The sequence below is a fragment of the Vicia villosa genome, linkage group LG3, assembly GCF_029867415.1.
Source record: "Vicia villosa cultivar HV-30 ecotype Madison, WI linkage group LG3, Vvil1.0, whole genome shotgun sequence".
Taxonomy (NCBI): Eukaryota; Viridiplantae; Streptophyta; class Magnoliopsida; order Fabales; family Fabaceae; genus Vicia; species Vicia villosa.
Window position 1 is genome coordinate 132,662,158 of NC_081182.1, and position 12,627 is coordinate 132,674,784.

Here is a 12,627-nt window from a genome sequence, read left to right on the forward strand (position 1 = left end):
AATTACTCAATGCAGACAAATCTCACGTGCTTTCGCTAGTTGTCGAAGATGCTCAGCACCTTGCGACCATTATTCCTACTATGCCAGTTGAAGAAAGCCATTCAACTGATGATTCTCCTCCAACCCACAAGAGCGAAAATATGGGAGCAGATCGTCAATGATCAGGTAGTAACAATGCAGCTGGACACCCAACTAGTAGTTAGGATACTGTATCTGAACAAGATGCTATGGAGGAAACTTCCAAATTGGCCACAGCTGGTCCTCACGAAACTTCACCCTTTGGGACTATAGTTTCTCCTGAAACTACTTCGACGCCTGCCCCAGTAATGCCTACCCCTTCAGAATTGGAGAAACTCAAACAAACTGATCCCCTCGACTTCCTCAAGGCCATGATGAACATTGATAGCATTTCTCCTCTTGGGCTCGAAGCTTCTTCAACTGTTCAAGCAGAGTCTGGTGACAAAGATGATATTCCTAGTCTTCTTCATCAGATAAAGGAAAAGTTCTTCGAAACCAACCTTGTTGAAGTTCTAAGTAAGGACCCTACCAGATGCCATAGCTTAAACCAACTTTTGAAGAAAGTGGATCTATTTCTGGTTTCCAAACAAGTCTCAGAGGTGATTGTTTTACTGGGTTCTCTGATCGAACAGCTCCAGTCAAACATTCTTCGATGTTAAAATGTTGATGAACAACTTACTACAAAGGTGACTTCTCATAGTTCATCTTGGAAAGCTGCTACTGATGCGACGAAGAAGGGTGACGCTCTCAAGCTTAAACGCTCAGAGAAACAAAAAGAGTATGACGAATGTGAGCAGAATATCAAATCCTGGAAGCAGGAAATTACTGAGCTTGAAGAGAAGATAAAAGAGGCTGAATCTCGTAAGGCAACAATTCAACAAATCAGTGAGCAAGAATTGATTGAAGTTGCACATTTAGGAATCCAGCATTTCGAAGCTGCGCAGAAACTAGTGCCCGAAATCGAAGAATTGAAGAAACAACGGGCTTTGATTGAACTTCGCATGTCTTCATGGGAGGTTCAGTATTCGAAGATAAAAGACCATCTTCCTAGGGATTTTAATTAATCATTTCGAACCTTGTACTTTCTTTTGTAATGCGCACTTATTTTGTTCTGTAATCGAATTCCTCCAAGAATAATATATATAGGTGCAACCTTTGTCTTTCAATTTACCCACTTATTTCATTTTGCAATGGTCATGAGTAGTACTCTAGCAATTCTTCAAAGCTTGCCAAAATATATTTTTATTGCCACAGTAATCTTAATAAATGTAAGCAGGTGACCTGACTACCCTTCGCAACCCTTTTAGCCTAGACTTGATGTTTCTACTCCCTTAGCCGTAACCATCATTACGTGATGACGTCACTTTCTTCAAAACGTCTCTTTGAGACGTGCGTGCACCAGTTATTCATGATTACATCTCAACTTCCAAGGGCGGGAAACGGCGGAAGCCATAACTTCTCTTTGGAATACCAAACGCGGTCTAATCAATCATTAAAATTGAACCGTTCCTTTATTGCCCCAGCTCTATATAAAGTATTAGCATTATACTTCTTTCTTCACGCTTGCTTCAAAACTCTTGTCCAAAACTTTGTTTCTCTTCTTGCATTCTCTCAAACACAGAGTCAGAAAAACCCTTTTCAGACTTTTCTTCTCCACATGGCACTACCCCTCACTTACATTAGGGCTTGCATAAAAAAGGAGTTCAAACTCTCCGAAGAAGAACTTGAGGAAAACTTCATAAGCATCAGTGCCCTTTTTGCTAACCAAGAACTTGATTTCTACTATGAAATCCTAGAGGGACCTGTTTATCCCAACATGTTAGCAGACTTCTGGATGTTTGCGTCTCTACGCATAGATTCGGAAGGCAAAACCACAATAGTCTCTGAGGTTTGACGTGCCCACATTAGAATCACTCCCTCCACCATCTCTAACCTGATGAGATGTAATAACTCTGGTGAGACCTTCGATGACAATAGCTTCAACATGACTACTCATCTTCTGTTGAGGACTCTTATGGATAACGATCCTTTCAGCGCCAAGGTCATCAGGGTTTGGCATCAACTCCTCGTGGGCAACTTTCATCCATGAAACCATGATCAAAACAGCATCATGGTGGAGGATTTGGAACTTATCCTCTGTGCCTTTCGTGGGAAGAAAATCAACTTCCCTTTAATGATTTTCAAAGGGCTTGTTGAAGCAGTTTCTATGGCTGCTGCTCGTCAAGGGGTCATAACATGTCTTCCATATGGAAGGCTCTTATCTTACATATTCCTCAAAAAGGGAATAGTAAGGAGGATGCGTAGCTCTGGATCCATGGACATGTTCGAGGCGGAAAGCTTGCCCATGTTGCCCCTAGAGGGTTTAGATCAAAGGATCAACTAGAAGGTGGTTTGTTTTAGGTTTTTATGTTTTGGTTTTTTGTAACCTTCAATGTTTTGGGAACCACCTTTCCTGTAATGAATGTACTCCTTTAATATTAATGGAAAATATTTTGAAGTTTCTTTGTCTTCTTACTTTATTTGCCATACATGTTTGTTTGAACACAAAGCCATTTTGGTGTTAGTTCAACCATTTTGGCTTACGTAGTATACCTCAATATCTACGTTTTTGCAATCTTTACTTCATGCATGCTTGGTCTGTATCTCTTCAGATACTTCCCGTTTACTCTTAGGATCCTGCGATCTTCTGCTAACTCTTCTATCTCGTAAGCGTTATTCGAGAATACTTTCAAGATTCGAAAGGGTCCCTCCCAGTGTGGGGACCTTTTACGAAGTGTCTGATTCTTTCGACCTATAGGTAAAATAACTTTCCAAACTAAGTCATTATTGATAAACGTTTTACCTTTCACCTTTTTGTTGTATGCTCTGGACACTCTTTCTTTTTGTCTTTTAATCATCTTTAATGCTCGAAGTCTGTCTTCGTCCAAGTCTACTAATTCGTTCATCATCAACTCCCAATACATGTTAGGAGGAATTTCTGCCTGTCTTTGTATCCGAACTGACTACAAATATATCTCAACTGGGAGTACTGCGTCATGTCCAAATGTCAGTTGGAAAGGCGTAGTGTTTGTAGCTTCTTTTGGAGATGTTCGACAAGCCCAAAGCGCTTGGTCCAAGGTTTTGTGCCAACTCTTAGGCTTTTTCCCTACATGTTTCTTTATGAGACCGATTATTATCTTATTCGCTGCTTTGACTTGTCCATTTGCCTGAGCATAGTAAGGTGTAGAAGTGAGCAGCTTGAAACCTATTTCTTTGGCGAAGTCTTGCATCTTTCGCCCAGTGAACACTGATCCTTGATCTGTGGTTATACTTTCTGGGATTCCAAATCTGTATATGATGTGTTTCTGAATAAACTCAATCACAGCCTCTTGGTCCACATTCGCCAGCGGTATGGCTTCGACCCATTTTGTGAAGTAGTCTATTCCTACCAGTATGTATCTTTGACCCTTAGAGGATTTAGGGTGAATTTCTCCAATCAGATCTAGTGCCCAGCCTCTGAAAGGCCATGGTATTATTATTGAACTTAACTCATTCGCTGGAGCGTGTTGAATACCTGCATGCTCTTGGCATTCTTGACACCCTTTTGCGAATTCTATGCAGTCTTTTAACATAGAAGGCCAATACATTCCATATCGAAACAGAAGCCATTTCATTTTGTGCCCCGCTTGATGTGCACCACATGCTCCACTGTGTACATTTGAGAGAGCCAAATATGCTTCTGCTTCACCCAGACATTTTAACAAGACTCCTTCAGGAGTTTTCTTGAACAATTCGTTCCCCATCAGAAAATATGATAAAGCTCTATACTTCACCTTTCTATCTGTGTCTGTCGAAGGATCTTTTAGATAGTTCACAATTGGACTCCTCCAATCTGTGTCTGCTAAAGAGTCTATATTTAATACTTCAAACTCTTCTTTGCTGGAAAAACCTAATTGTGAATTCTCCAGGTCACTTGGGGAAAGCTTGGTAGCCATTGCTTTTCCTCTTACTTCGATCAGTTCCTCTAATTTCTCTTTTGATATCCTGTATCCTGAGGCTAACTGTGCCAGATCGTTTGCTTCTTGATTCTTGGTCCTCGTGACGTGATTCAACTCGACATATTCAAATTTTTTAAGCAACCTATTTTCTATGACAAAATACATGATCAAATTCTCTTTGATACATTTGTATTCCTTCGTCAGTTGCTTAATCACTAGTTCGGAGTCTCCTTTAATTTCGACTCTGGTTGCCCCTAATTCTAACAAAGCTTCAAGTCCAGCAATCAGTGCTTCATATTCAGCTTCGTTGTTGGAGCATAAGGGACCTTGAATCTTGTACTTGAGCTTTGTTGGAATTCCATCAGGAGAAATTTTCAACATTCCAACACCATTTCCCTCTCTATGAGTCGAACCATCGAAGTATAGCTTCCAAGGCTTCAAGTCTACATATTGTTGAGGGTTCTCAACCACTGCATGGTCAACAATGAAATCTGATACAATCTAACCTTTCATTGCCTTAAGAGGTTGAAATATCAGTGAGTATTCAGTAAGGGCTAAAGCCCATTTACCAATTCGACTATGCAATATTGGCTTTGATAGCATATGTTTGATAACATCATAATGAGACGAAACATAAACATCAACTGGCTTTATATAATACTTAAGTTTGATACAAGAGAAATATAAACAAAGGCAGAGTTTTTCTATTGCGCTATACCTAGTCTCTGCATCATTGAGTACTCTACTTAAATAATAAATGGCTCTTTCGACGCCATTTTCATCTTCTTGTGCTAACATACTGCCTATTGTATTATCTGAAGCCGAAATATACAAGCGCATGTGCTTCTTCCCATTTGGGGGAGACAAAATTGGTGGATGGATCAAGTATTGCTTGATTTTATCAAAAGCTTCTTGATGTTCAGCACGCCATTCGAACTTTCCTTGCTTGAGTCGAAGTAGAGGGGAGAAAGCTTGCGTGGGTCCACTCAAATTAGAGATAAACCTTCTTAAGAAGTTTATCTTCCCCAGTAAGGACTGCAGTTCTTTCTTCGTGGATGGAGGCTTAGTTTCCATGATAGCCTTCGTTTTATTCTGGTTAATTTCTATTCTCTTCTTATGGACTACGAAGCCCAGGAAATCTCCAGCCTGCACAAAGAAAGCACATTTAAGGGGATTCATCTTTAAGCCATGTTTTCTCATTCTTTCGAATGATTGGCTTAGATGATCAAGATGATCGTAATCTGAAACAGATTTCACAACGATGTCATCTATGTACACTTGCATGAAAGTTTCTATGAAATCATGGAATATAGAGTTCATTGCTCTTTGATAGGTTGCCCCAGCATTCTTTAAACCGAAAGGCATTACAACCCACTCATAGGTGCCTATTGCCCCTGGGCAACGAAAAGCTGTTTTAGACACATCTTCTTCTGCAATGAAGATCTGATTATACCCAGAGTATCCATCCAACATACTTAGGTATTCGAAGCCTGCTGCTGAATCTACTAACATTTCTGCCACAGGCATGGGATATTCATCCTTAGGAGTTGTTGCATTCAGATCATGAAAATCTATGCATACTCTTAACGAACCATTCTTTTTAATAACTGGTACAATATTAGCAATCCATTTGACATACCTCGTGGTTCTGATGAACTTGCATCGTAGAAGTCTTTCGACCTCTGCTTTGATCTTCGAATGAATTTCTGGTGCGAACCTTCTAGGAGTTTGCTTGATGGGATTTTTCCCTTCCTTTATTGGCAGCTTTATTTCGACCTAATCACGCCCTAAACCAGGCATCTCGTCATAATCCCATGCAAAGCAATCTTTGTTCTCCTTCAACAACGCGATAACTTTTGACTTCAGCGTTGGCGCTAGTTTCGCACTGATGTATGTTACCCTCTTCTGATCTCCATCTCCGAGATTTACTTCTTCGAGTGGATCTTGGGCTAACATTTTGATATTTTCCCCCATTGGGTCTTTCTCGAAACCCAAAGGCTCTTCGTCGTATATTGCATCCAATCTTTGACTTATCTCTTCTCCTGAGATCTCTTCGACTCGAACTGGATCTTCAGGTGGTTGAGGGATCATATGTATCCCCGAATCTATCGTTTCTTCCTTTCTTAGACCTACATTAACCAACATGTTTGATAATTCGGCTTCGAGAGCCGTATTTCTTTTATTCTCGGCTATATAAGCCGAAATCTTTTCGAAGAATAATGACTCAGACTTCATCAACATTGTCATTCCAGCCTGTTGGGTCGTATTGTTGGATAATGCTCTATTGGTGCGGTATCTTCTGGGCCGTCCATTATTTCCCTATTCCATTGGAATCCGTTAGGATGCAAAGACAAATAATATAAAGCATTTCTGTTGGGAGTGTATATATCTTCAGCAGCATGGCAAGGTCCTATGTTTGCCAAGTTCCTATCGAAGTTAGTCTTATTAACTTGATTAACTTCAGCCATGTAATAACCCTGATCCCCCTCAATATTCTCTACTATGACATCTTCTCTCCAAATGGTTAACCTTTGATGCATTGTCGAAGGCACAGCAGCAACTCCATGGATCCATTCCCTTCCGAGCAAGAGGTTATAATTTGCTTTTGCTGGAATGACCATAAACATAGTTGGCCTCGTGACTGAACCCACTGTTAGATTTACTTGGACAACTCCCAAGGTTTGACCTATTTTGCCTTCGTAGTTAGACAAAACCATGTTATGTGGCCTTATATCAGTATCAAACATACCAATTCTTTTCAGCATGTATTGGGGCATTAGGTTCACCGCTGCCCCTCCATCTACCAGGACTTTGTTAATGCCAACGTTTTCAATCTTAGCCCTTATGTAGAGTGGTTTCAAATGGTTTCGCATACCTTCATCAGGCCTTTCGAAGAAAGCATTCTGCTCTTCAACTGCACCATTGTTCAGCACATAGTAACACACAGGTCTGTGTTTCGCCATCTCTTCGACGTCAGCCTCTTCACAATCTTCAACTTCAGTTTCTTGATTAGACTCATGAGGGAGTACAGACACAACATTGCAGTTGAGGTTTATAAATGATACTCCATCAGAGTCAAAATCATTTGTCATTCTATCATCTTCTTTCCAAGGGCTGGAATGCATCTTTTCCTCTTCTTTCTCATTCTCAGAATCGAACAATTTACGCTCCACTGGAGGTTTGCTTGTCCTTGCCCCCTGTATTGGGATTTGATTGCTACTTGATTCTCCAGCCTCCCTTGGTTTATATTCCCTTTGGGCTTTCTTCATCCTCTGATGCCTTCTCCATTGGGATCTAGACATAGGATTTTTGCCTCTGTAGTTTTCCAACCTGTACATCTCTCGATTGGAAGTCTGAAACTGCTTCCTATATGCCATTGCAGTTCTTCCTCCTTGGTCCCAACTTCGCCATTTGTTGGTTCTGGCACCAGCTTGCATCCGTCTATCCCTGGGTATGTCTGCAGGAACTTTGAATGTGACCCTTCGAGCTCTAGGGTGTGGGCTGTCAGGCCTCCTTGATGGGGTCCGGTTGTCGAACCCAAACAAGTTAGGACGAAGTCCCTGAGTCTCTCGACCCATATAAAGATACACCCTCTCGAATGATCCTGCTAGCAGTTCGTCATAGACTGCACCACATCTGGGGCACAGTGCAACTTCAGAGTTGTCGTTGTGACACCTGACCAAGAAACCAACCAAGCTTTCTTCAGACCTTGGGTATACTTTCAACAGCAAGTTTCCTCCTTTCCAAGGTTGCTCCATTCTTTCTCGCAGGGACCTCTCGAAATTGGCTTGAACCCTTCGATTTGTCATAACTGAACATCTTGGGCACATCAACCTTTTTCCACCATTTTTTACATGGCAATCCCAGAGATAATCTTTCAGACTGTTGCCTCTTGGTGGGATTTCAATATTTCCTTTCTCCCTTATCAACCATTTTTCTAGTTCTTCAATTTCAGATAAAGGACGTCTAACATTGACCATGTTAACACCTGCTGGAGGAACCTCAGAAGTTTGTATCTGCTGAAGCTTCACTGTGAGGTCTTCAGTGGCCTCACTTGTTTTTCCTTTCAGATCTTCAGTCATTTCAGCATCGAAGGATCCTTCAACATCAGCATTGAGGATCGGATTGGCATTTAGGCTTTCAGTAGCATGCTTTCCACCTGAAATTATTTCTGATTCAGTAGAACCAATTTCAGATACTTCCATCATGTTGACATCAAGTGGTTCACACAAGTTAGTGTCAGCCACGTTCAAAGGATCTGCGTCGACCTTCATAGGGTTCTTGCTTTTGTCAGCGAATTTCAGACGTCCATCCTTTATAGCATTCTGAATTAGATCCCTGAAAAGAAAACATTGTGAGGTTTTATGGCCTAAAAAACCATGATATTTACAAAAACCTCTCTTCTTCCGTTGTTCTAACGGAGGAATTTTAGAATTAGGAGGCACTATCATTTGGCCATCTTTCACTAGTAAATCAAATATTTTGTCACACTTAGTGACATCAAATGTATAAGTTTTCTTAGGAAATCTATCGCTTTTATCATTATCTACTGGATTTCTTCCATTAGAAGGGGTGAGTGATTTGCAAGCATAGGGTGGCGCTTCCTTTAACTCAGCAAGATCTATTTCGACCTCTTCCATGTCGTATGAGTCTTCGAAAGGTTCGCCATCAACTTCGTCCGCTTCGACGTATGCTACTCTCTCCTTCTTATAACTTTTACTTGCTCTAGCCTTTTCTGCTTTTAACCGTTCGACTTGTCGAACCCTGTCTGCCAATTGGGCCATATCTCTCAGGTATTGAGTATCCAGTTTCTTTCGAATTGAATAATCTAGGCCACCTGCAGCCATTTCAACCAATTCATGCTCTGGGACAGTCGTGAAGCACCTTGATTTCAGCAAACGGAACCTGTTTAAGTAATCATCAATTGACTCCGTGAATTTCCTCTTGATGCTAGCCAATTCTTTCAAACTTATCTTGGTTTGACCCATGTAAAATTGTTCATGGAATAATCTCTCCAAGTGTGCCCATGCGTCTATGGAATTTGGGGGTAAGGTAGTGAACAAAACAAAAGCATCTTTTGTCAGCGAACTAGGGAAGTATTTAATCCTTAAATCCTCATTCCCTACTAAATCTCCTGCTTCTGTCAGATACCTGGCAATATGTTTCACCGTTGATTCACTAGTGTCCCCTGAAAACTTTGTGAATTTGGGTACTTTGGTCCCCCTTGGCAATTCTGTTTGCATAATATAATCCGCTATGGGGGATGTATAATTTGGACGTCGAAGTCCAGTACTGAGGCCGTTATTGGCCATAACTCTCTCTATCATGGTTGTTAGGTCATTCTCTGTAGCCAGGTTTTCTCTCCTGACTCTCTGAACTACTTCGTCTGGGTGTTCGTTCCTACCTACTACCCTTAATCTGGGTCTTTCTTCCTCAAACTCTTGCTGGACGGGAATAGTTCTTTGATTCGATGCCTCTAAATCTATTACTTGATTCCTTTCGACCGTTGTTGTTCTTTGTGGAGGAATCACGCCAGCAGTGGTTGCACCAGGCGGAGGAACCGCATTTTGGATACGTTCTAGAATGGGATCGCCTTCTCGATAAGAAGATTGGTTATTTCCCCGCTTGGGTTGTTGAACTCCCATGAATTCTGCCATTCGATTCATTTGGGAAGATATTTTTTGAAAAGTTTCCGCATTCTCCCGATTAGTACTAGCAGTATTGGTTGCTAGTGGATTTAAGATTGACGCTAATTCTTTGGCCAGGATTCCTAACATATCGTGGTTACTTGCGTCCATCTCTTGTCGGAATGCTGCTTGATTGCTTGTGGTAAAATTGGGTATTTGGGCAGAGAGGCCAGTGTTTTGTGCGCTTCAACCCACTGAACCAGCATTTGGCGAAAACGTTGCCGGGTTAGTTGAAGTGTATGTAGGTCCTGCTCCTCGTGTACCTGTCGTGAATGGATATGACATTCCATATTGACTGTTTAGTCTCCATTCGAACGCGGATGATCCTGGGGTAAATAACTGATTTGCAGCATTTATCGAGGCAAGTTGCATTCCGATCGCATTTGAGGATGGAGGCGCGGTAGTCGACACTGAAACTGGAATAGTCCCTGTCGTTGATCCATTATTTTCAGGTATAGCCTGGGAACTATCCATAGGTCTCGATCCAGTCGGACCCGGTATATCCTGCGCTCCTTGAGTAGAAGTCGAAACATGCGTAGAATTTGCCGCCCCTGTTCCTGACCCTTGTGGGGGATCTTGATCTCCCCCTGCACTGGTCGTAACGACCATTTTCTTGTTGTACCTTCGTTTGGGAATCGGTTGTGCACTGTTTGTTAATTTACCGTTCCTAAGGTTCATACAAGGTCTTGATATTCTCTAGACAAAACAAAACAGTCAATTAATAACAATCTGTTTGACACTGTCCCACTGGGCGTGCCAATTGTTTACGGTGATTTCCGGTAAACAACCGCTAGTCTTCCAAACTATAATAAATATGATTTGGTTACTCGCAGGATCGACTAGAATGATCCTAGGACATAGTCAAAATGGTTGTTATTCATGATAGTTCGAATTATGTCTATGGTTGGTATGTCTCGAAATAAGAAATACTTAATCAAAGAAATAAAGATTAGCAATCACCTTGTTATACACGTAAATATAACATCAGCGAAAGGTAAGTTAAAGATAAAACATAAGACAAAACTGTAAAAGTGCAAGAATCTTAAAGTGCATAAAAGTTAAATGCTTCGAAAATTAGATGACATGAAAGTAAAGAGTGTAGGAATATAAATAACATAAAGTAAATGGAATACTGTAATATAGAAAGATACTTGAATAAAGAAAAATACACATGTATTTAAAATGGTGTTGGTGTCATACGTACATTTCTCAGCGAACTCTTTCCCTTATCACTTGATACTTGAGTAATATGTGAGTGATTTGTACAAAATGAACACACGGAATCCTAACATTAAGACCCTTATTTATACTAGTTTCGACCCTAACGGTCCTACACTAATCTAATGCCACGTTGCCCACAGAAAATCCAGGGATGCCATCTGTCTTCGTGCGGTTACATAAACTACTTCGAAACTCAAATCTTCCCGCCTGAATCTCCCTTCGACGCGTGGCAACGTAATCAGAATCGAGAATGCCACGAAAACACGCTAAGCTTCAGTACTTCGCATATTTCGCAAAAACGTCTAAGTCCCAAAGACCATTCTTTTCGAATTTAGCTTCGGCGCTCACTATCTTTGTTCCAACTTACACATCATTCTCAAAGCATGGCCATCAGTAGCCATTTTTATCTTCAAAGATGATCATCAGTAACCATCTTCCTTTGAATTCCAAATCTTCGAAGGACATTCTTCGCAAACGAAATCTTCAGCTAACAGATGTATGGCTAATATGATTGTATGGCAAGATAAAATCAAACTAGAATAAACCTAACTTTCAAGATTAAATAAATCAACCACTTTTGTTCACACACTCACCTTTAGGGTAATCCTCTCTTATGTTACCTTTGGGTAAATAATAGTCAAGTCCCTCGACCGTAGAGATACCTTAGCAAATGTTTCCTCCGATTCGAAATCATCATAGTCCATTCGGAATAAAGATCATGCTCCATTCAATGTTTCCTACGATATAAATGATCTCGTCCCTCGATTAAACGATGATAGTCCCTTCTAATGCTAAGGGATCCTTACTTGTTGCCTTTATGACTATTCTCATAAATTCATAAGACTTCCTACCCTCCTTATGGTATGGATAGCCCTATGGCAATACGATGACCCTCGATGTCTCGAATACATCCAATGAAACGACTTCCCACTAACTAATGGTGTGGATAGTCTCTTTCCCTTAAACGAAAGACATTAAGAACAAGAAAGACCTTACGAACTTAGGGTAGGTAATTCCTAATTTCTTGCTCAAATCAAAATTTCAAATTACTTCATACACCTCCTTTTCAGAACAATTTTCAAAGACTACACTTTGTATACATCCGTACAAAGATCAATACAAAGTTAAAGCTCTTTTTCAAATGTTTTTCTAAACACACACGATACTTTTTCAAACAATTCAAATCAAACAAGTGAGCTAAGCAATTAAGAGCCCATGGATAACCATGGATACAAATGGTGCTTACACCTTCCCTTTGTATAATCTACCCCCGAACTCAAATCTCTTTCAAAGGTCTTTCCTGTTCTTTTTGCCTTTTCAATTGGATAAAATAAAATTCGGTGACAACTCTTGCTATCTGCACATTTTTAAAGTCAATTCTTCCACTGTAAAAATAAGAAAATATTGAATAGTAAGATTGAAAACACGTGAAAAAGTTTTTAATAATGGAAAAAATACAGACTAAATTTTTTTTTGTCGCTTCATTCATCTAGGTCTCTTATTCCATGTTGGACTTCAAATTTAAAATCTTTCAAATTAATGCTAAAGTTTAAATTTTATTTATTTTAAATTCTCTTTTTTACCTATTCATTCTTCATCCATCTTAATTTGCTTCTTATTTTATGTTTTACTCCAAATTTTAAAATTTTATAATCAATTCTAAAATTTTTAAATTTTTCTTAATTTTAATTCATTTTTTGTGTTTTATACGTCACCCATCATTA